Here is a 25199-nt window from a genome sequence, read left to right on the forward strand (position 1 = left end):
TGCTGGACCATGCTCTCCCTGCTGTCTCACTCGGGGAGGGGTTACCGTTCTGGAAAGACACGTCAGCGTCACAGTCCATGGTATTAGTCAAAGAGCGTAGGTTTCCCGGTCTGCCTCAACAGGTACGCCCTTGCCAAGGAGAGGTTGTGAAGCCGCTCCTTCAGTTGGCTTGTTGTTCTCTCCCTCAGAGGGAGGTAGAACAGATATGTGCGGTGCCAGAGCTGCTGATAGCATGTTCTCCGGTGTCCCGCTCTATTTTTGGTGCCATCGCTTGCGAGTCCAATCTTGCTGCTTCTTGAATTCCTCAGCAAACACAGATGAAACGTTCAAACAATCTTTTCATTTTCATTCGATTCACTTTGCATTTTACAAAAGAGGCAAAATGTGGAAGTAACTGAACCAGCTTCATCCGGACATTGGGTCATGTGTGGGTTTAAAGTTACGACATGAAAATCAATGAAACGGACTTCCCAGTGCTTTGAGAGTGTAGAAATGACAGTTTGAGTATTTTTTTTGGCAAGAGATACAAGGTTTGGGAGCAGCCTCTCGCCGGTGGGGATGTAGTTCAGTGGTAGAGTGCATGTATGAGGTACCCGTGTTCAATCCTTGGCATGCATGCAAAGTGAAAAGTGAAAGAAACGACGAGATGGCAAGCACCCACAGCTGGTCCAATTGGAGTGCCCTCGAAAGGCTAGAGCGTTTTGTTTACGGCACCGTGAACCTCTCGAGCTTCATGTTGACGCACATACGATCTAAAACCCACGTCTTGTCCACGTCTGTAGGTGAAGTCATAGACAGACAGTTATCAAAGCTAGGGAATTATTGGCCACTGATGCCAGGTGTGATACCTATGAGGTACACAGGCTAACATCGAGCTATAGGCTCTGCTATGCTGAGTGTTGCTTCGTGGATAGAGTGTGGGGAAAAAAGTGAGGGAAAACGAAGCATGTCAGGTGCACCAGCCGGGATTCAAACCCGAGTCACAAGAATGGGAATCTTGTATGATACCACTACACCACTGGCACTGCTGTGAAGTAGTGCTTTTCAGGCTTTCCACTGGAGTGACAGTGATTCCAAAACCTGTCTCCATCGCTGCGAGTCCAATCTTGCTGCTTCTTGAATTCCTCAGCAACACAGTTGAAACGTTCAAACAATCTTTTCATTTTCATTCGATTCACTTTGCATTTTACAACAGAAGCAAAACGTGGAAGTAACTGAACCAGCTTCATCCGGACATTGGGTCATGCATGGGTTTAAAGTTACGACATGAAAATCAATGAAACTGACTTCCAAGTGCTTTGAGAGTGTAGAAATGACAGTTTGAGCCCCAGGGCGCGAAGCTGTGTGGTGTCGTGGCTGGCAACAGGAGTCTTCTTGGGGTTGTTTCCCTCTCTCACTCAGAGGGAGGTAGAACAGCTATGTGCGGTGCCAGAGCTGCTGATAGCATGTTCTCCGGTGTCCCACTCTTTTTGGTTTTCGGTGCCTCGCTGCGCGCCGCTCTCGGCCAGGGTATTCTCAACTCTTTTGAGTTGATTGCGGTCCTGCCGGACCATGCTCTCCCTGCTGTCTCACTCGGGGAGGGGTTACCGTTGTAGCGTTATGTTGGGTGTATTTTGATAAGAGCATTTGGGCTCTGAGCTGAAGCATTGATCTAAAGAAGACCTCTCCCCCCCAAAGTTATCAGATTTCCTTAGCTCATCAGCTTGGAACTGGTATGCGTCAAAGTGACAGTTTTGGGGAGGATGGCACCGAGAAGAGGCCAAATAGTTTGGAATCCTGCTATGAGATGTCTGGAGAAAGGGGCCTGTAGGTGATAAAAACTCTTTGAAGTGGACGAGAGCCGAAATCCCGACATAGAGCTACGAACCCGGGCCAATCGGCATTTCCAAAAGATGGCATGGATTGACATCAGTCATAAATCAAGCCCCCCTTCAATAGGACACTGGGGGCTGAAACCGAAATCCAATCTCAAAAACTCAAGAACCAATCACCTATTGATCTGACAGACTATAAAGATCAGCGCACAGCCTTTCTCTCTCTCTCTCTCTCACCTGAACCAGAAACTCGCTGCCAAAGCTCAACCTGTAGCTCTGTTGCCCGAACCGGAACCAGAAACCAACCAAGTCTTTGCCGGCAACAGAAGAGTTAAACTGGGAGAAGAAGATTGAGCCGTACGAAGAATTCTTTTAAAGGACTTTATCAAATAAAGAAGTTTACAGACTCCGCATGCCCTCCTGTGCCCACCTGATCAGTGGAGTTTTACAGCTGGACAATTTACTAAGTCGACTGTATACGAAAGTGTCAGTCATTTAAATAGCTATTGAGTCTTAAGAAACTTGACCCTTGGAACAAACAGGGACCTGCTTTCCTCAAAGACTTTGTCTTCAAGTAACTACAGTGGAAACCCTGCTTTCAAAGATGATTTTGTGCACAAACTTGGAGCTTTCAAACCAGTGGAAAATCTGTTTGGAAAAGACTCTACATTCGCGAAACCCCAACTTCCAGGTGCATCAACTGACTGGAAGTTCTTGGACAAAGCCGACTGCATTTGTTCCAACCACACGAACCTCGTGCCGTGTGCTGTTATCTGAGCCCGAAGCCAGAGAGGCCTCTCTGCAACGAAGTTCAGATAAGTTTAAGAGTTTGGAGTTTGTTATTCATGACATTTGAGAAATCAGTTAGAAATGTTAATCTGTGATTCATAAGTCTAGAATGTGTAATATCATTTAGTTTTTTTAAATATAAATGTGTGTTGCATTAAACTGTTTTGTTGATAATTTTAGAAATAAAATCTGTCAACGCCGAGAAATATCTTCTCATTCCTGTTTAACTGTTTAGTCTGAAATTGACACAAGTTAATAGACATTAGATTATTGGTGGCCCTGCCTATCCTTAATCATTGAATAATAATCAGTTAAGGGAAATTGTGGTAACAAGTAATGATAGGGTCTTTCTCGGCACCTAAACGTAAATGAGACTGATATATATATAACGAGAAGTTACCTGACATAAATACTGACCTGCGTAGTTATTTAATGTCTGACTAACAATACTAATGAGAGACTCACCTTCGTCTTACTAACCGGTATTGTAGTCAATGTGTTTATAACCTTTTTTGTTGAACGATTTGTGTGTTATCATATGCGATCCCATGGTCTGTGATTTGTCTTTGATTTGTTGATCTAGAGTTGAATTTTAATTAGTTTTTCCCTTTTGTATAATTAGTGTAGTGCTACATTTAGTTTTTGTTTTTGGAATTGGTGTCTGCGTCCAATTATTACAGAAATTGAGTTCTACAAGATTCCAGGATTCGTGATAAGGTGATACTATAAATTCACTTCTTTAATTGAAATTTATAAGTGTACCTTACGCTACATAGGTATTTAACATAGTTATTATTAGGACACAATGTTTGAACAAACCAGGACACAGTTTTATCATTTTTTCCTAAATCAGGGCCATACAGCGTCATAACATTTGTGTAGGGGAGACCTTTAGCTCTATGATTTAAGAAAAACACACAGTGTTGACCGCAGGTTGTAGTCTGTAGACTTTTGCACTCTCCGACAGTTATAAACCGGTTCTTTACAATTGTTTATTAAAAAGTTGTTGATCGTAGCTGGAAAATGAATAAAATCTGGAGGGTTTCCGTTAGAATCATAAAAGTCGCCGCGATGATCTTCCGTCAGATAAATAGCCAGCCAGTGCTCTCCAGGCATGGTTTCAGGGTTAGTGTTAATTATAAACAAGGCGGGTAAGTTCTTTAGCTTCAAGTCAGGTAACTGATCGCAGGCATAGACTCCGTGAAACAGCTTCTTAGTGTAGGGGTTACAGTTCATGAGAGCCGTGAGCTCTCTGGTGTTCATCGTTAATAATAATCATAGAGCACATTCCTTCTCTGATTCACTTCTATAAAATTGTCAAACACAGCGTACACAACCATATTTACAGTACCGGCTAGGGGTTGCTTAAAACATATTTCCAGTCTCATGTTTCCTGTTTTCACCAGGGAGAAATGTTGCCCGCACTCGGGGGTTAGGTTGAAGGCGTACAAAGTGTAGCCGTTGATGTATTCAGCGCGGTTTATCAGCAGAGGCTGGTCCTTCAGATGTCTCCCTGTAGCGAGAACTAGACTGTAATATTCACGGACCACGCAACCATTTTCAAAATCGGGTTGGAAAGGTTTGGCGGGGACCTGCGTGCCATCAACATACAAAGCTATAAATTCTGCATTAAAATGTTTAAAATTAAATGGATTCTTTGTATATGACCCTGTAAATGCGTCATTATCCACCAGCCCGATAATGACATGTTTTGGGAGCTTTCTGAGGAAGAGGTTTTCCTGATTCATAACGCGAGTTCCTGCCGCGATGCTTGCTGTAGAAAATGTTGCTCTTTTTTTTAGACCCGCGTTGGTGCCACCTGGATCCTTGACATCCATGCCGTCCGGTGTGTCTTTGGCAAACAGCCCGGGGCTGAACTGTTTGTTTAGAGTCTCCTCGCTATAATTAAGTATACACTCCATCAGTGCTCAATAGGGGTATATATTACTGCTTTGACTTATCAGTCTATCCCCCAGGGTTACATCCACTTGCAAGAAGATGGTGGCCACCGGGTTGTTGATAACCCCCACTTTGGCCTCCCTCTCGATAGCCTGTCCTTTTTCAGTCACAATTTTACAAGTGAGTAAAATAAGGGTATTATTCAAATCTAAATAATCTTCACCATTACCGGTAATGAAAAATTCCAGAGGGGCGGATTCTGAAATGGCTGAAAGAGGCGGAATCTCCACATAGATGCTTTTATCGATACTTGTTTGTGTGTAAAGGACCGTAAACAGATCCAGTTCTGATTTCACACATTCTTCCGACATGTTGTGTACAAAAGCCATGATTAAAATATACATCCCGAACAGGTTCTTGACTTTCTTTTAGGTTTTCTTTTAACGGTCTTCTTCTTCTTCTTCTTTTTTGGCTGCCTACTCTTACGAGTTCTACTACGGTCTGTCGCTGAATAAGTAAGTCTCTGTCTTTTGTTAGCTACTACTCTCCGCCCTCCGGGTGGGCGTCGTCTTTTACGAGAGCCTCTGGCCAGGACCATTAGACCCGAACCCTCCTGATTATCGTTGTTGTTGGATCTTGCCATAGCGCTGCTGATCACATCGCTTACGATGTGTTTGGCGGCTGATTTAAGATGCGGTTTCGCTATATCAAAACCTCTCCTGAGAAGAGGCATAGCCATCCTGAAAAGTCCTCGAAAGAGTCCACCTATTCCGCTCCCATACATCACATTAGCCACAGCGAACCCTGGCAAACCGTTACCGGCCTGCATTTTGTAATAGTTGACATAGTCTTTAGGATTGACATAACCCCTCATGATAGTCATTTTAGCCATGTACACAATGTTTCACAGGTCGAAAATGTAGTTTGCTTATAACCTTACCAAAACGGAAGGGTATGTCAATATTCTGATCCGATTTCACTTCAATCGTAATATTGTCAAAATGAGTCTTGGAGACAGGTACGTAGTATGGCTTGTCATAAGTAATTGTGACCACATCGTTGTTTTTACCCTTAATATGTACATTTCTTAAAAGGGGGACGTAACTATCCCCCACCCTCTGGTGTGAAATTATGTCCGTGTAGATATAAAGGGTGTAAACTGCTGCGCGGATATCCACGGGGTATGGAGCTATTCTATCCTTAAATTCATCCTCCTTGTTGGTGTAAAACCCTAAAATCTGGCTTAGGTTACCGCTGGTTTTAATTCTTATCGTAGATGCGGACTCCATGTAAACTTTATTTTTAATCGAACTGTAATGTATTCTGACAGGTTGTTTCCCTCCAGAGATCTGTTTGTTCATCTCTTCTAATACTTTTTCAATATTTTCATAATAACCGTCTTGTAATGTGAAAGACCACTGTTTTTTTTAATTCCGACGTCCAAAATTGAAAAGACCGAGTCTTCATCGCGTACTACAGCCCAAGTGTGGGGGTACTGTATTTCCGACAACCCCACCTCCCAGGGCCCCCACAGTTCTATAGGTTTTACAAATTTGACCGTAAAACTAGTAATGGTGTTGTTAGGATAAATGTCGAGGGACGCGTTACTAGGCAGCATCACATAGAATCCTCCCTCTTCCATCTTCATGACCCATAATGAAAGATCCTCCATGAGCTTTCACTTGTATACCGGCCGTATATCCCACACCGCACTAGCCAAAACCCAGCTATTGAACTTTTCAGGCCACCCCGCCCATTTTACCAACACATATTTTTTCCTGTTTTCAGTTTTTTTCCCTAAAATCTTTTCTATATGCTATCATTCCCCACTACAATATTTTGTAACTCCTCCTCATAAAAAGTACCTTCTATAGACTCCCCGTCGTAGTCTTTTAACCTGTACACCGGCGGGGTTCGAGCCACACGTTCGGTAATGGTGAAATATTCATCCGAAAAAGTTTGCTCATAACCTTTTACAAATGATCTCCGTAGCTTTGAAACTCTTACAACATCTCCTATTTTGAACTTGTAAACCTGTTTCTTTGAGGCTTTAAATGGACCATAGACATTTTTAAAGACCTTAAAAGAATTACTGTTATCCACCTCTACAGGTTTTATTTTAATATTTCTATGATAACTGTCGTTGTAAGCATTCACAAACTCTTGAACTCTATCGAGATACGTTTGAGTATTGTTAGCTGTGAAGTATCTCCACATTTTTGTCTTTATAGTTCTTTATACTTCTGTTAAATCTCTCCACAATCGAGGCCTTAAGCTCGTTTCCTGTGGTGAAATGATGTATTTTGTGTCTTTTCAAAAGATTCTGGAGTTCTCTATTGAGAAACTCTTTACCTTTATCAGACTGTAGTTTTTTAGGACAGCGCCCCTGCAAGAGTATATCTTTCAAGGCCTGCGTAACAACAACGCCGGTTTTCCAATATATAGGAATAATATAATAATATATCTATACACGTCAACATGAATGTGTACCCTTTATTATGTTTTGATAAATTTGACATATCTACTAGATGCACCTGCCATTGTGAATCTATGTCTGAAACATACACACGATTTCTTTTAAAGTTAATTCTAGCCGGTTTATGTACGGTGTAAGCATCTTGCGCAGACAACCACTCGGCCACACTTATCTTATCTGCCTTAATACCCTGCTCTGACAGCCCTCTCCGGAATCCCTTCCGACCCCCCAAACTCCCTACTTTGGCGGGGTTGTAGTGCAAATCCTTCATCCTAGGAGCTTGTCGAGACATTCTGTAAAAGCACACTAAAGTATTTAGAAAATGGCTCTTTTATTCATTTTCAGAGTACAACCCCATTTTTAAGCAATTGAGAAAAGTATAACACATACAGCAATTTTCCCCATTATTTAAAGAATAAGACATCAACTGATTGGTTACTTGCTCTATATCCACTACTACACTGGCTTTTATTTTATAAGTACACACATCGATTACATACATGTATAAAACAATAATATGTGCTATTTTAAAAATAAACAACCATTCATTAAACATGACTTGTAAAAGATTATATAAATGTTGATGAAATGGTCTAACATCGTTCCTTGCAACAGCTATAATAGCCACCCAGTTTTCATACCCCTCAGTCTTTTTCACATCATCCATTAAATGCTCCAGGTTTGAAAGTTGAGCATCGTCGACAGTCAAAGCTGTAGAGAAAAAGTGCTCGTCGGCCACTTTCTTTTCCAATACTTTGTACTATAGGGCCCTCAGATTTGTCGCGGTTTGTTGGCGACAAATCTGGTTACAGAATCAATCCAGAACATTCCCCATCTTCAGGTGCTTTCAGTTGCTTTCAGCCTCTGAGTCGGTTTCGAACAGATCAAATTCCTTCTCCTTGTACTCTGCTTTACTTTCTTCACGGAAGAAATATTCCTTCAGCTTGACGGAGGTTTTTCTGCTGCTCTCATCCAACTCGTCGAACAGCTGGTAGAGTTTCTCTCTGATGTACGGCTCCTTTTTCAGCTCCAACAAAATTTCATCTATAATTTTCTGGACCTGCACGGGACAGACATGCAGATGATGATAAGATAATGCTTTGACTAGTGCTTGTTTTAACCAAGGTTTGTTCAGTTTCTTGTAAATATCCTTGAAATAGAGATATAAATAACATGTTTCTGGTTCAAACAGACAGCTGTGTCTCATCTGGCTAGGATGATTCACTTCACACCCCAGGCAGACTTCTTTCAGGGCTCGATCGATGAGAGCATTCAGTATATACACCAGGGCGTTCTTAATAATTCTACTTACTTCAGCGTGGACCTCTAGTCTAAAACCGTCACCTTCGTCACGCCCCCCAGCAGGTTTAATGATCGTTGGTTTGCTCAGCGCTGGTTGAGGTGTTTCTAGAGCCATAGTACAGGTCTCCTGAGACGCCGCCACAAAAGCAGCGATGTTCGGGGTCTCTTGAGCCAGGGAGTCGGTGGTGTTAGTCGTTTCTTCCATTGAACAGCGGGCTGTTTCGTCTTGAGGTAGTGGCGGGTAGCCGCGGTAAGAGCGCTCAGGCTGGTATAAAATGTCCGGATTGTAGGACCAAGGGAGGTCCTCGTTCGTAAGAGGGCTGTAGAATCTCGTAACAGACCTGCTCTTTTAATGTAAACCAAGAGCAAGGGGGGTGGCTACTTTTTTACAATATTTTTACTACATCATGTATTACATCACAGTTAGACGGTTGGGGGCATGGGGACAATGTCAACAAAGTCATTGTCGATGTCTTTGGCAGCATGCAACCAACTCCCGCCAAATTTTTTTCCCGTCCTCGCTGTTGAAATAAAGTCTCTTTTTAACAGAGTCAAACTCTACATATTTCCTCAAGACCTCAAAACCCTCATTAAATTATTTTATGACCGTTTTCATTTTCGACCAATCCTGGGTGTAGAAATCAATTTCAGCAACATATTAATTTTCATCCTCAGGATCCATAAAAATAGGTTCTGCATCGTAAAAAAAAAGCTAATTTGTTTGGCATAGCTTGTTTTCCTAAACACTATTCTGTTGTACCCTGTCATAGTTATAGTCATTACAGTTCTACTATGATTCACAGATAGAGCGCTTTCCCAGTCGTGACTTTCAAACATCAGAGGCAGCGGTGCAGTTTCACGATCTCTATTCCACTGTTTCAACGCCTCTAACGCTTTATCCACATCCCCTTGCCTTGTCCAGTCCTTTACATGCATCCAATCCTTGTAAGCGTACTCAATTCTGGTTAAACAAGGCGTAGACATCTCCTCACCAGCTCTTAACTCAAAAAGCTCCAGACCGACATATCCCTTGTTCATTTTAAAACAGTATCCACGCGTTGTCTCATCATCCTCCAGAACCCAGATTCGGTCGAGTCTCACATCCTAACGTGAAGGAACCCTAGCCCGGGTTTTCCTCTCGGGTGTTTTCTCGTGGATACAGTCGGACATGCTGAAGACCCAGAATCACTTCACACGTGTAAAGAGAAAAATATCTATTTTACTAAAGAATCAGTCTGGCTTAAATACAAATCTTTTGGAGGACTTGAAAAAACAGTTGAAGACCCCCCCCCCACCCACTTGTACATTCCTCTGGTGTCCTGTTAGCTCCGCCCCCACATATTAAAATTCTTCAAACCAGACTCTAACGTGATAGACTATTCCTTCAGTGCCCTGTCAACTCCACCCCCAAATATACTAATTCTTCACCAATCCGAGGTTACTAAAGACGTAGACATATCCTCGCCACCCCCACTTGCTCAAAAAGCTCCAGACCGACATAACCCTTGTCCATATGAAAGAGAAGTAGAAGTATCTATGTTTCTAAAGAATCGGGAGGGCTTTAAAATAACTCCTTTGGAGCTTCACTCGCGTAGGGAAAAATAGCTATTATACTAAATAATTCGGGAGGACTTAAATACAACTCTTTTGGAGCTTCACTACCTTAGGGAAAAATATCTATGTTTTCTAAAAAATCTGAAGGGTATACATAGTGCTCTTTTGGAGCTTCACACGTATAGAGAAAAATAGCTATTTTACTAAAGAATCAGTCTGGCTTAAAAACAAATCTTGTGCAGGGTTAGAAAAACAGTTGAAGAACCCCACCACCCTGCACATTCCCACGGAATCCATCAATATGGTAATTATTCTGTGACGTGGTACAAGCACCCCCCACCCCCTAGGAAGGGCCCCTCCCCCAAGTTCATCTCAAGTTCAGGTCAAAGGTCAAATCCCCCGCAGCCCCCCTTCGAAAAAGTGCCTAATATTACTACTCATGTTCTCCGGTGTCCAGCTCTGTTTTGGTTTTCTCGGGCAGGGTATTTTCAACTCCTGAGAGGTCAGGACAGGCTCCCCAAGGCTCGTTGGTCTAGGGGTATGATTCTCTCTTTGGGTGCTCTCTGTGGGAGCCTGGGTCCTCTGCGTAAATTGAGGGCTTTTGACCTCAGATGCTGTTGCCAGTGTTTTCTTCTCTTTGAAACAAATGCGTATTATACAAGGTTTTTGTTGTTGTTGTTGTTGTTGTTGTTGAGGAGGAGGAGCACATGTAGTGTGTTGTGGAGGATAGGGAAGAAATGTGGTTTTCCGGCTTGTTATGGAGACCTTTGCTGAACGTGTACACCTGAGCTGCACCAAAGGAGAGACATTCTTTTGAGTTGTTTGCGGTCCTGCTAGACCATGCTCTCCGTGCTGTCTCACTGGGGGAGCGGTTACCGTTCTGGATATACACGTCAGCACCACAGTCCATGGTACTTGTCAAAGAGCGTAGGTTTCCCGGTCTGCCTCAAGCAGGTACGCCCTTGCCAAGGAGAAGTTGTGAAGCTGCTCCTTCAGTTGGCTTGTTGGCGTACGGGTATGATTGTCACTTGTTGTTCTCTCCCTCAGAGGGAGGTAGAACAGCTATGTGCGGTGCCAGAGCTGCTGATAGCATGTTCTCCGGTGTCCCGCTCTGTTTTGGTTTTCGGTGCCATCACTGCGAGTCCAATCTTGCTGCTTCGTATCAGTGTGGGGAAACAAGAGAGGAAGCGCAGCATGTCAGGTGCACCAGCCGGGAATCGAGCACGAGTCACAAGATTGGGAATCTTGTATGATAACACTACACCACTGGCACTGCTGCAAAGTAGTGCTTTTCAGGCTTTCCACTGATTCCAAAACTCAAATTCAGATCCAAAAATCTCCATGGCTGCGAGTCCAATCTTGCTGCTTCTTGAATTCCTCAGCAACACAGATGAAACGTTCAAACAATCTTTTCATTTTCATTCGATTCACTTTGCATTTTACAAAAGAAGCAAAACGTGGAAGTAACTGAACCAGCTTCATCCGGACATTGGGTCATGCGTGGGTTTAAAGTTACGACATGAAAATCAATGAAACGGACTTCCCAGTGCTTTGAGAGTGTAGAAGTGACAGTTTGAGTGTTTTTTTTGTAAAGAGATACAAGGTTTGAGAGCAGACTCTCGCCGGTGGGGATGTAGCTCAGTGGTAGAGTGCATGTATGAGGTCCCCGCGTTCAATCCTTGGCATGCATGCAAAGTGAAAAGTGAAAGAAACGACGAGATGGCAAGCACCCACAGCTGGTCCAATTGGAGTGCCCTCGAAAGGCTAGAGCCTTTTGTTTACGGCACTGTGAACCTCTCGAGCTTCATGTTGACGCACATACGATCTAAAACCCACGTCTTGTCCACGTCTGTAGGTGAAGTCATAGACAGACAGTTATCAAAGCTAGGGAATTATTGGCCACTGATGCCAGGTGTGATACCTATGAGGTACACAGGCTAACAGCGAGCTATAGGCTCTGCTATGCTGAGTGTTGCTTCGTGGATAGAGTGTGGGGAAAAAAGTGAGAGGAAACGCAGCATGTCAGGTGCACCAGCCGGGAATCGAACCCGAGTCACAAGAATGGGAATCTTGTATGATACCACTACACCACTGGCACTGCTGCGAAGTAGTGCTCTTCAGCCTTTCCACTGGAGTGACAGTGATTCCAAAACCTGTCTCCATCGCTGCGAGTCCAATCTTGCTGCTTCTTGAATTCCTCAGCAACACAGTTGAAACGTTCAAACAATCTATTCATTTTCATTCGATTCACTTTGCATTTTACAAAAGAAGCAAAACGTGGAAGTAACTGAACCAGCTTCACCCGAACATTGGGTCATGCGTGGGTTTAAAGTTACAACATGAAAATCAATGAAACGGACTTCCAAGTGCTTTGAGAGTGTAGAAATGACAGTTTGAGCCCCAGGGTGCGAAGCTGTGTGGTGTCGTGGCTGGCAACAGGAGTCTTCTTGGGGTTGTTTCCCTCTGTCCCTCAGAGGGAGGTAGAACAGCTATGTGCGGTGCCAGAGCTGCTGATAGCATGTTCTCCGGTGTCCCGCTCTTTTTGGTTTTCGGTGCCTGGCTGCGCGCCGCTCTCGGCCAGGGTATTCTCAACTCTTTTGAGTTGTTTGCGGTCCTGCCGGACCATGCTCTCCCTGCTGTCTCACTCGGGGAGGGGTTACCGTTGTAGTGTTATGTTGGGTGTATTTTGATAAGAGCATTTGGGCTCTGAGCTGAAGCATTGATCTAAAGAAGACCTCTCCCCCCCAAAGTTATCAGATTTCCTTAGCTCATCAGCTTGGAACTGGTATGCGTCAAAGTGACAGTTTTGGGGAGGATGGCCCCGAGAAGAGGCCAAATAGTTTGGAATCCTGCTATGAGATGTCTGGAGAAAGGGGCCTGTAGGTGATAAAAACTCTTTGAAGTGGACGAGAGCCGAAATCCCGACATAGAGCTACGAACCCGGGCCAACCGGCATTTCCAAAAGATGGCATGGATTGACATCAGTCATAAATCAAGCCCCCCTTCAATAGGACACTGGGGGCTGAAACCGAAATCCTATCTCAAAAACTCAAGAACCAATCACCTATTGATCTGACAGACTATAAAGATCAGTGCACGGCCACTCTCTCTCTCTCTCTCTCTCACCTGAACCAGAAACTCGCTGCCACAGCTCAACCTGTAGCTCTGTTGCCCGAACCGGAACCAGAAACCAACCAAGTCTTTGCCGGCAACAGAAGAGTTAAACTGGGAGAAGGAGATTGAGCCGTACGAAGAATTCTTTTAAAGGACTTTATCAAATAAAGAACTTTACAGACTGCGCATGCCCGCCTGTGCCCACCTGATCAGTGGAGTTTTACAGCTGGACAATTTACTAAGTCGACTGTATACGAAAGTGTCAGTCATTTAAATAGGTATTGAGTCTTAAGAAACTTGACCCTTGGAACAAACAGGGACCTGCTTTCCTCAAAGACTTTGTCTTCAAGTAACTACAGTGGAAACCCTGCTTTCAAAGAAGATTTTGTGCACAAACTTGGAGCCTTCAAACCAGTGGAAAATCTGTTTGGAAAAGACTCTACATTCGCGAAACCCCAACTTCCAGGTGCATCGACTGAGTGGAAGTTTTTGGACAAAGCCGAACCAGACTGCCTTTGTTCCTAACCACACGGACCTCGTGCCGTGTGCTGTTATCTGAGCCCGAAGCCAGAGAGGCCTCTCTGCAATGAAGTTCAGATAAGTTTAAGAGTTTGGAGTTTGTGATTCATGACATTTGACAAATCAGTTAGAAATGTTAATCTGTGATTCATAACTCTAGAATGTGTAATATCATTTAGTTTTCTTAAATATAAATGTGTGTTGCATTAAACTGTTTTGTTGTTAATTTTAGAAATAAAATCTGTCAACGCCGAGAAATATCTTCTCATTCCTGTTTAACTGTTTAGTCTGAAATTGACACAAGTTAATAGACATTAGATTATTGGTGGCCCTGCCTATCCTTAATCATTGAATAATAATCAGTTAAGGGAAATTGTGGTAACAAGTAATGATAGGGTCTTTCTCTGCACCTAAACGTAAATGAGACTGATATATATATAACGAGATGTTACCTGACATAAATACTGACCTGCGTAGTTATTTAATGTCTGACTAACAATACTAATGAGAGACTCACCTTCGTCTTACTAACCGGTATTGTAGTCAATGTGTTTATAACCTTTTTTGTTGAACGATTTGTGTGTTATCATATGCGACCCCATGGTCTTTGATTTGGTCACGGAAGTGATTTGTCTTTGATTTGTTGATCTAGAGTTGAATTTTAATTAGTTTTTCCATTTTGTATAAATAGTGTAGTGCTACATTTAGTTTTTGTTTTTGGAATTGGTGTCTGCGTCCAATTATTACAGAAATTGAGTTCAACAAGATTCCAGGATTCGTGATAAGGTGATACTATAAATTCACTTCTTTAATTGAAATTTATAAGTGTACCTTACGCTACATAGGTATTTAATATAGTTATTATTAGGACACAATGTTTGAACAAACCAGGACACAGTTTTATCATTTTTTCCTAAATCAGGGCCATACAGCGTCATAACATTTGTGCAGGGGAGACCTTTAGCTCTATGATTTAAGAAAAACACACAGTGTTGACCGCAGGTTGTAGTCTGTAGACTTTGCACTCTCCGACAGTTATAAACCGGTTCTTTACAATTGTTTATTAAAAAGTTGTTGATCGTAGCTGGAAAATGAATAAAATCTGGAGGGTTTCCGTTAGAATCAAAAAAGTCGCCGCGATGATCTTCCGTCAGATAAATAGTCAGCCAGTGCTCTCCAGATATGGTTTCAGGGTGAGTGTTAATTATAAACAAGGCTGGTAAGTTATTTAGCTTCAATTCAGGTAACTGATCGCAGGCATAGACTCCGTGAAACAGCTTCTTAGTGTAGGGGTTACAGTTCATGAGAGCCGTGAGCTCTCTGGTGTTCATGGTTAATTATAATCATAGAGCACATTCCTTCTCTGATTCACTTCTATAAAATTGTCAAACACAGCGTACACAACCATATTTACAGTACCGGCTAGGGGTTGCTTAAAACATATTTCCAGTCTCATGTTTCCTGTTTTCACCTGGGAGAAATGTTGCTCGCACTCTTCATCGGGGGTTAGGTTGAAGGCGTACAAAGTGTAGCCGTTGATGTATTCAGCGCGGTTTATCAGCAGAGGCTGGTCCTTCGGATGTCTCCCTGTAGCGAGAACTAGACTGTAATATTCACGGACCGCGCAACCATTTTCAAAATCGGGTTGGAAAGGTTTCGCGGGGACCTGCGTGCCATCAACATACAAAGCTATAAATTCTGCATTATAATGTTTAAAATTAAATGGATTCTTTGTATATGAAACTGTAAATGCGTCATTATCCACCAGCCCGATAATGACATGTTTTGGGAGCTTTCCGAGGAAGAGGTTTTCCTGATTCATAACGCGAGTTCCTGCCGCGATGCTTGCTGTAGAAAATGTTGCTCTTTTTTTTAGACCCGCGTTGGTGCCACCTGGATCCTTGACATCCATGCCGTCCGGTGTGTCTTTGGCAAACAGCCCGGGGCTGAACTGTTTGTTTAGAGTCTCCTCGCTATAATTAAGTATACACTCCATCAGTGCTCAATAGGGGTATATATTACTGCTTTGACTTATCAGTCTATCCCCCAGGGTTACTTCCACTTGCAAGAAGATGGTGGCCACTGGGTTGTTGATAACCCCCACTTTGGCCTCCCTCTCGATAGCCTGTCCTTTTTCAGTCACAATTTTACAAGTGAGTAAAATAAGGGTATTATTCAAATCTAAATAATCTTCACCATTACCGGTAATGAAAAATTCCAGAGGGGCGGATTCTGAAATGGCTGAAAGAGGCGGAATCTCCACATAGATGCTTTTATCGATACTTGTTTGTGTGTAAAGGACCGTAAACAGATCCAGTTCTGATTTCACACATTCTTCCGACATGTTGTGTACAAAAGCCATGATTAAAATATACATCCCGAACAGGTTCTTGACTTTCTTTTAGGTTTTCTTTTAACGGTCTTCTTCTTCTTCTTCTTTTTTGGCTGCCTACTCTTACGAGTTCTACTACAGTCTGTCGCTGAATAAGTAAGTCTCTGTCTTTTGTTAGCTACTACTCTCCGCCCTCCGGGTGGGCGTCGTCTTTTACGAGAGCCTCTGGCCAGGACCATTAGACCCGAACCCTCCTGATTATCGTTGTTGTTGGATCTTGCCATAGCGCTGCTGATCACATCGCTTACGATGTGTTTGGCGGCTGATTTAAGATGCGGTTTCGCTATATCAAAACCTCTCCTGAGAAGAGGCATAGCCATCCTGAAAAGTCCTCGAAAGAGTCCACCTATTCCGCTCCCATACATCACATTAGCCCCAGCGAACCCTGGCAAACCGTTACCGGCCTGCATTTTGTAATAGTTGACATAGTCTTTAGGATCGACATAACCCCTCATGATAGTCATTTTAGCCATGTACACAATGTTTCACAGGTCGAAAATGTAGTTTGCTTATAACCTTACCAAAACGGAAGGGTATGTCAATATTCTGATCCGATTTCACTTCAATCGTAATATTGTCAAAATGAGTCTTGGAGACAGGTACGTAGTATGGCTTGTCATAAGTAATTGTGACCACATCGTTGTTTTTACCCTTAATATGTACATTTCTTAAAAGGGGGACGTAACTATCCCCCACCCTCTGGTGTGAAATTATGTCCGTGTAGATATAAAGGGTGTAAACTGCTGCGCGGATATCCACGGGGTATGGAGCTATTCTATCCTTAAATTCATCCTCCTTGTTGGTGTAAAACCCTAAAATCTGGCTTAGGTTACCGCTGGTTTTAATTCTTATCGTAGATGCGGACTCCATGTAAACTTTATTTTTAATCGAACTGTAATGTATTCTGACAGGTTGTTTCCCTCCAGAGATCTGTTTGTTCATCTCTTCTAATACTTTTTCAATATTTTCATAATAACCGTCTTGTAATGTGAAAGACCACTGTTTTTTTTCATTCCGACGTCCAAAATTGAAAAGACCGAGTCTTCATCGCGTACTACAGCCCAAGTGTGGGGGTACTGTATTTCCGACAACCCCACCTCCCAGGCCCCCCACAGTTCTATAGGTTTTACAAATTTGACCGTAAAACTAGTAATGGTGTTGTTAGGATAAATGTCGAGGGACGCGTTACTAGGCAGCATCACATAGAATCCTCCCTCTTCCATCTTCATGACCCATAATGAAAGATCCTCCATGAGCTTTCACTTGTATACCGGCCGTATATCCCACACCGCACTAGCCAAAACCCAGCTATTGAACTTTTCAGGCCACCCCACCCATTTTACCAGCACATATTTTTTCCTGTTTTCAGTTTTTTTCCCTAAAATCTTTTCTATATGCTATCATTCCCCACTACAATATTTTGTAACTCCTCCTCATAAAAAGTACCTTCTATAGACTCCCCGTCGTAGTCTTTTAACCTGTACACCGGCGGGGTTCGAGCCACACGTTCGGTAATGGTGAAATATTCATCCGAAAAAGTTTGCTCATAACCTTTTACAAATGATCTCCGTAGCTTTGAAACTCTTACAACATCTCCTATTTTGAACTTGTAAACCTGTTTCTTTGAGGCTTTAAATGGACCATAGACATTTTTAAAGACCTTAAAAGAATTACTGTTATCCACCTCTACAGGTTTTATTTTAATATTTCTATGATAACTGTCGTTGTAAGCATTCACAAACTCTTGAACTCTATCGAGATACGTTTGAGTATTGTTAGCTGTGAAGTATCTCCACATTTTTGTCTTTATAGTTCTTTATACTTCTGTTAAATCTCTCCACAATCGAGGCCTTAAGCTCGTTTCCTGTGGTGAAATGATGTATTTTGTGTCTTTTCAAAAGATTCTGGAATTCTCTATTGAGAAACTCTTTACCTTTATCAGACTGTAGTTTTTTAGGACAGCGCCCCTGCAAGAGTATATCTTTCAAGGCCTGCGTAACAACAACGCCGGTTTTCCAATATATAGGAATAATATAATAATATATCTATACACGTCAACATGAATGTGTACCCTTTATTATGTTTTGATAAATTTGACATATCTACTAGATGCACCTGCCATTGTGAATCTATGTCTGAAACATACACACGATTTCTTTTAAAGTTAATTCTAGCCGGTTTATGTACGGTGTAAGCATCTTGCGCAGACAACCACTCGGCCACACTTATCTTATCTGCCTTAATACCCTGCTCTGACAGCCCTCTCCGGAATCCCTTCCGACCCCCCAAACTCCCTACTTTGGCGGGGTTGTAGTGCAAATCCTTCATCCTAGGAGCTTGTCGAGACATTCTGTAAAAGCACACTAAAGTATTTAGAAAATGGCTCTTTTATTCATTTTCAGAGTACAACCCCATTTTTAAGCAATTGAGAAAAGTATAACACATACAGCAATTTTCCCCATTATTTAAAGAATAAGACATCAACTGATTGGTTACTTGCTCTATATCCACTACTACACCGGCTTTTATTTTATAAGTACACACATCGATTACATACATGTATAAAACAATAATATGTGCTATTTTAAAAATAAACAACCATTCATTAAACATGACTTGTAAAAGATTATATAAATGTTGATGAAATGGTCTAACATCGTTCCTTGCAACAGCTATAATAGCCGCCCAGTTTTCATACCCCCTCAGTCTTTTTCACATCATCCATTAAATGCTCCAGGTTTGAAAGTTGAGCATCGTCGACAGTCAAAGCTGTAGAGAAAAAGTGCTCGTCGGCCACTTTCTTTTCCAATACTTTGTACTATAGGGCCCTCAGATTTGTCGCGGTTTGTTGGCGACAAATCCGGTTACAGAATCAATCCAGAACATTCCCCATCTTCAGGTGCTTTCAGTTGCTTTCAGCCTCTGAGTCGGTTTCGAACATATCAAATTCCTTCTCCTTGTACTCTGCTTTACTTTCTTTACGGAAGAAATATTCCTTCAGCTTGACGGAGGTTTTTCTGCTGCTCTCATCCAACTCGTCGAACAGCTGGTAGAGTTTCTCTCTGATGTACGGCTCCTTTTTCAGCTCCAACAAAATTTCATCTATAATGTTCTGGACCTGCACGGGACAGACATGCAGATGATGATAAGATAATGCTTTGACTAGTGCTTGTTTTAACCAAGGTTTGTTCAGTTTCTTGTAAATATCCTTGAAATAGAGATATAAATAACATGTTTCTGGTTCAAACAGACAGCTGTGTCTCATCTGGCTAGGATGATTCACTTCACACCCCAGGCAGACTTCTTTCAGGGCTCGATCGATGAGAGCATTCAGTATATACACCAGGGCGTTCTTAATAATTCTACTTACTTCAGCGTGGACCTCTAGTCTAAAACCGTCACCTTCGTCACGCCCCCCAGCAGGTTTAATGATCGTTGGTTTGCTCAGCGCTGGTTGAGGTGTTTCTAGAGCCATAGTACAGGTCTCCTGAGACGCCGCCACAAAAGCAGCGATGTTCGGGGTCTCTTGAGCCAGGGAGTCGGTGGTGTTAGTCGTTTCTTCCATTGAACAGCGGGCTGTTTCGTCTTGAGGTAGTGACGGGTAGCCGCGGTAAGAGCGCTCAGGCTGGTATAAAATGTCCGGATTGTAGGACCAAGGGAGGTCCTCGTTCGTAAGAGGGCTGTAGAATCTCGTAACAGACCTGCTCTTTTAATGTAAACCAAGAGCAAGGGGGGTGGCTACTTTTTTACAATATTTTTACTACATCATGTATTACATCACAGTTAGACGGTTGGGGGCATGGGGACAATGTCAACAAAGTCATTGTCGATGTCTTTGGCAGCATGCAACCAACTCCCGCCAAAAATTTTTCCCGTCCTCGCTATTGAAATAAAGTCTCTTTTTAACAGAGTCAAACTCTACATATTTCCTCAAGACCTCAAAACCCTCATTAAATTATTTTATGACCGTTTTCATTTTCGACCAATCCTGGGTGTAGAAATCAATTTCAGCAACATATAAATTTTCATCCTCAGGATCCATAAAAATAGGTTCAGCATCGTAAAAAAAAAGCTAATTTGTTTGTCATAGTTATAGTCATTACAGTTCTACTATGATTCACAGATAGAGCGCTTTCCCAGTCGTGACTTTCAAACATCAGAGGCAGCGGTGCAGTTTCACGATCTCTATTCCACTGTTTCAACGCCTCTAACGCTTTATCCACATCCCCTTGCCTTGTCCAGTCCTTTACATGCATCCAATCCTTGTAAGCGTACTCAATTCTGGTTAAAAAAGGCGTAGACATCTCCTCACCAGCTCTTAACTCAAAAAGCTCCAGACCGACATATCCCTTGTCCATTTTAAAGCGGTATCCACGCGTTGTCTCATCATCCTCCAGAACCCAGATTCGGTCGAGTCTCACATCCTAACGTGAAGTAACCCTAGCCCGGGTTTTCCTCTCGGGTGTTTTCTCGTGGATACAGTCGGACATGCTGAAGACCCAGAATCACTTCACACGTGTAAAGAGAAAAATATCTATTTTACTAAAGAATCAGTCTGGCTTAAATACAAGTCTTTTGGAGGACTTGAAAAAACAGTTGAAGACCCCCCCCCCACCCACTTGTACATTCCTCTGGTGTCCTGTTAGCTCCGCCCCCACATATTTAAATTCTTCAAACCAGACTCTAACGTGATAGACTATTCCTTCAGTGCCCTGTCAACTCCACCCCCAAATATACTAATTCTTCACCAATCCGAGGTTACTAAAGACGTAGACATATCCTTGCCACCCCCACTTGCTCAAAAAGCTCCAGACCGACATAACCCTTGTCCATATGAAAGAGAAGTAGAAGTATCTTGTTACTAAAGAATCGGGAGGGCTTTATTAGAATTCTTTTGGAGCTTCACTAGCTTAGGGAAAAATATCTATGTTTTCTAAAAAATCTGAAGGGTATACATAGTGCTCTTTTGGAGCTTCACACGTATAGAGAAAAATAGCTATTTTACTAAAGAATCAGTCTGGCTTAAAAACAAATCTTGTGCAGGGTTAGAAAAACAGTTGAAGAACCTCACCACTCTGCACATTCCCACGGAATCCATCAATATGGTAATTATTCTGTGACGTGGTACAAGCACCCCCCACCCCCTAGGAAGGACCCCCACCCCCTAGGAAGGGCCCCTCCCCCAAGTTCAACTCAAGTTCAGGTCAAAGGTCAAATCCCCTGCAGCCCCCCTTCGAAAAAGTGCCTTATATTACTACTCATGTTCTCCGGTGTCCAGCTCTGTTTTGGTTTTCTCGGCCAGGGTATTTTCAACTCCTGAGAGGTCTGGACAGGCTCCCCATGGCTCGTTGGTCTAGGGGTATGATTCTCGCTTTGGGTGCTCTCTGTGGGAGCCTGGGTCCTCTGCGTAAATTGAGGGCTTTTGACCTCAGATGCTGTTGCCAGTGTTTTCTTCTCTTTGAAACAAATGCGTATTATACAAGGTTTTTGTTGTTGTTGTTGAGGAGGAGGAGCACATGTAGTGTGTTGTGGAGGAGAGGGAAGAAATGTGGTTTTCCGGCTTGTTATGGAGACCTTTGCTGAACGTGTACACCTGAGCTGCACCAAAGGAGAGACATTCTTTTGAGTTGTTTGCGGTCCTGCTAGACCATGCTCTCCGTGCTGTCATACTGGGGGAGCGGTTACCGTTCTGGATATACAAGTCAGCACCACAGTCCATGGTACTTGTCAAAGAGCGTAGGTTTCCCGGTCTGCCTCAAGCAGGTACGCCCTTGCCAAGGAGAAGTTGTCACTTGTTGTTCTCTCCCTCAGAGGGAGGTAGAACAGCTATGTGCGGTGCCAGAGCTGCTGATAGCATGTTCTCCGGTGTCCCGCTCTGTTTTGGTTTTCGGTGCCATCGCTGCGAGTCCAATCTTGCTGCTTCGTATCAGTGTGGGGAAACAAGAGAGGAAGCGCAGCATGTCAGGTACACCAGCCGGGAATCGAACACGAGTCACAAGATTGGGAATCTTGTATGATAACACTACACCACTGGCACTGCTGCAACGTAGTGCTTTTCAGGGTTTCCACTGATTCCAAAACTCAAATTCAGATTCAAAAATCTCCATGGCTGCGAGTCCAATCTTGCTGCTTCTTGAATTCCTCAGCAAAACAGATGAAACGTTCAAACAATCTTTAAATTTTCATTCGATTCACTTTGCATTTTACAAAAGAGGCAAAACGTGGAAGTAACTGAACCAGCTTCATCCGGACATTGGGTCATGTGTGGGTTTAAAGTTACGACATGAAAATCAATGAAACGGACTTCCAAGTGCTTTGAGAGTGTAGAAATGACAGTTTGAGCCCCAGGGCGCGAAGCTACGTGGTGTAGTGGCTGGCAACAGGAGTCTTCTTCGGGTTGTTTCCTTCTCTCCCTCAGAGGGAGGTAGAACAGCTATGTGCGGTGCCAGAGCTGCTGATAGCATGTTCTCCGGTGTCCCGCTCCGTTTTGGTTTTCGGTGCCTCGCTGCGCGCCGCTCTCTGCCAGCGTATTTTCAACTCCTGAGAGGTCTGGACAGGCTCCCCATTGCTCGTTGGTCTAGGGGTATGATTCTTGCTTTGGGTGCGAGAGTTCCCGGGTTCAACTCCCGGATGAGCCCGTCTGGCCTGCCCCTTCTCTGTTTTGCGGTCCCTGGACAGGTCGCTCTCTGTGGGAGCCTGGGTCCTCTGCGTAAATGCAGTGCTTTTGACCTCAGATGCTGTTGCCAGTGTTTTCTTCTCTTTGAAACAAATGCGTGTTATAGAAGGTTTTTGTTGTTGTTGTTGTTGTTGTTGTTGAGGAGGAGGAGCACATGTAGTGTGTTCTGGAGGAGAGGGAAGAAATTTTGTTTTCCGGCATGTTATGGAGACCTTTGCTGCACGTGTACACCTGAGCTGCAGCAAAGGAGAGGCATCCTTTTGAGTTGTTTGCGGTTTGCGGTCCTGTTAGAATATGCTCTCCATTAGCGAGTTAACATTGTCATATCTTACTGGAAACGTTGCCGTGGCAAGGGGGACTGAAATTTGTCATTATTGCAGAAATAACATAAATAACATACTCGCGCATAACTATTACTGTGGAAGTCTAGACACTTGAACTCACGGCCATCCCCTCACCTCTATTTTGGAAATGTCAAACCACAATCTCCCTATGTTTATATTATATTTTGAGGAACAGCTCAGAGCTGACAACATTAACAATATACGTGCTGCTCTTCAGACAAACCAGAAATATGATAGAGTCCCACGTCATCTACTGCTAGGCAAACCGTGCAGATATGTCAACCGAAACTGTCGAGTGTGTTAGGGGTTATAATATTGGACACATTCCATGTCTGCCTAGCAACTCAATCTGTAATATGTCCTGCCCCGAAACGGACTTCTGACATGTATAAAACTGTGTGCTGTGGCAGAAATAAACTGAAGACAAACGATCTGGCATTGTGTCGGTGACTTTTTCTTCCCGAGCTCGTCTCCTGCGGAGGATCCACCATCCTGCACTGATGGCGCTGGGTTATCCTAGTCCAGGGGTTATCCTAGTCCAGGGAACCTGAAGGGTTTACTTCTGGTGAAGTGGCTGTACCTTAACAATTTGGGGGCTCGTCCGGGATACATTTGGTGAGTATTCTCTTTTCACCTTTGTGCTGTACCCTAAGAACTGCTCGCTACTTGCATCCAAAACATGATTGACTAGAGGGCTGTTCCAGTTAGGCAGTAGACTCTAAATGCCCTAGTGCTGTAACTAAGAGCTGCTGACTAACTGATGTATATTGGACTAGAGGGCTGTTACAATTAGGTAATAGATGAGTAAGTAGACTCTGTGCTTTAGTGCTGTAACTGAGAGCAACTGAATACATGGACTAGAGGGCTCTTCGGAGCATGGAGTACCAACATATGGTAGTGTAATATTGCGCTGTGCTGATGTGTGGCATCTGAAGCAGGAAATCTATGTGTTTGTAAGTATGTCACTCTTCTTGTTTATCTTTATGTGTCGAGACTGCTATGATTGGAAGTGAATAAGCAGTACCTGAGTATCGGTGGGAATGATTAATGGTAGTACGAGATAGGATTTTTGCACGTGTAATAAAGACAAAAGCCTGACTTATGGCTAAAGAAAATAAGATGGGGTACCAACACACCCCTATGTAACTGGTGATACTGTTTTGTTCAAATCTTTGAATCCTAGGAATTCCACATTCCCTACCACCCACAGTCTTCTGGGGTGGTAGAACGAGTGAACAAAACTGTTAAAAAGAAAATTGACTAAAGCAATATCTGGAACTCAAATTTAGGACTGGGATGTGATGTTGCCACTGGTGTTGGCTGGAATACGCCTGACTCCCAGTAAGACTACTGGGATATTGGCCTATGAGACTGTGTTTGGGATTCCCTTTCCCACACCTTGGGTTAGGATGCAGAGGAGACCACCTACGCTCTCCTCTGATTTATCAGTGCTCCGGGCAGAATATGCACTTTTGCTGGCAGAAAAGCTGGCCCAGATCCACAATGAATGACTCTCTTCCTAAAAATGATGGGGTGCTGGAGTTGAATATGAATGTGAATAAGAAATGAGAAACTAAAGCTAGCTAACTTATCCATTCATTAGGAAAAAGAAAACTGCAAAATACAATCTGGTCTAAGTCAAATGTCCCAAAGACAAATGGAAAAAAAAATATAATAATAATGGTCTCTGTTGGAGTACCAGGATTGGTGGAATCAAGGAAACATAAGATAAAACTGACAAAGTTTCCATAAGTCTTTGTCAGAATAATACAAATTTTGAGATGTCCTTGATCACAATGGATCAAGTAAAACTGAGGTAGTGAAATAATCAAGTGGGATTATTTGACATTTAATCTAAATAATAAGAAACTTCATGAATAAATAAATACCATCATAAATAAGTTGTAAGGGCTGTTTGAGACACTGCAGGGTCAATACCACATGCCACAGAATGGATATCTGAATTATCTTATATTTATATTTATAATTAACAATGTAACAACAGATTTATACCGAATTATGAGGCTCTGACCACAAGGATGTTTGACTCTATACAGAGTGCCTCAGGCATCAGAAATAAAAATGAAATAATATGATTGTATTATAAGAAAAATGTAATACAAAATGTACAATGAATAAACAAAATGTCAATAATAGTAATAAATAAATAGTCATGGTGTCCTCACAAGAAGAACCAGAATTTGTTTGTTAAACATCATGTTATGGACAAGCTCTGTATTGTCAAATTAAAGCAAACGAAAGGCTAGAAGGGAGCCTGGTGCAGCCCCGACAGCTTGTGAAAGCAGGAGAATGTAAAAAT

General features: G+C 42.8%; 2 non-coding genes across 2 annotated transcripts; both read right to left on the reverse strand.

Moving 5' to 3' along the window:
- Positions 1-954: 954 nt before the first annotated feature.
- On the reverse strand, positions 955-1025 carry trnag-ccc (transfer RNA glycine (anticodon CCC)). The gene has a single exon. It is a non-coding gene; the product is annotated as a tRNA-Gly (tRNA).
- A 10836-nt stretch (positions 1026-11861) lies between these two features.
- Positions 11862-11932, reverse strand: trnag-ccc (transfer RNA glycine (anticodon CCC)). The gene has a single exon. It is a non-coding gene; the product is annotated as a tRNA-Gly (tRNA).
- Positions 11933-25199: the final 13267 nt, after the last annotated feature.

This window comes from Amia ocellicauda, chromosome 16, assembly GCF_036373705.1.
Source record: "Amia ocellicauda isolate fAmiCal2 chromosome 16, fAmiCal2.hap1, whole genome shotgun sequence".
Classification (NCBI taxonomy): Eukaryota; Metazoa; Chordata; class Actinopteri; order Amiiformes; family Amiidae; genus Amia; species Amia ocellicauda.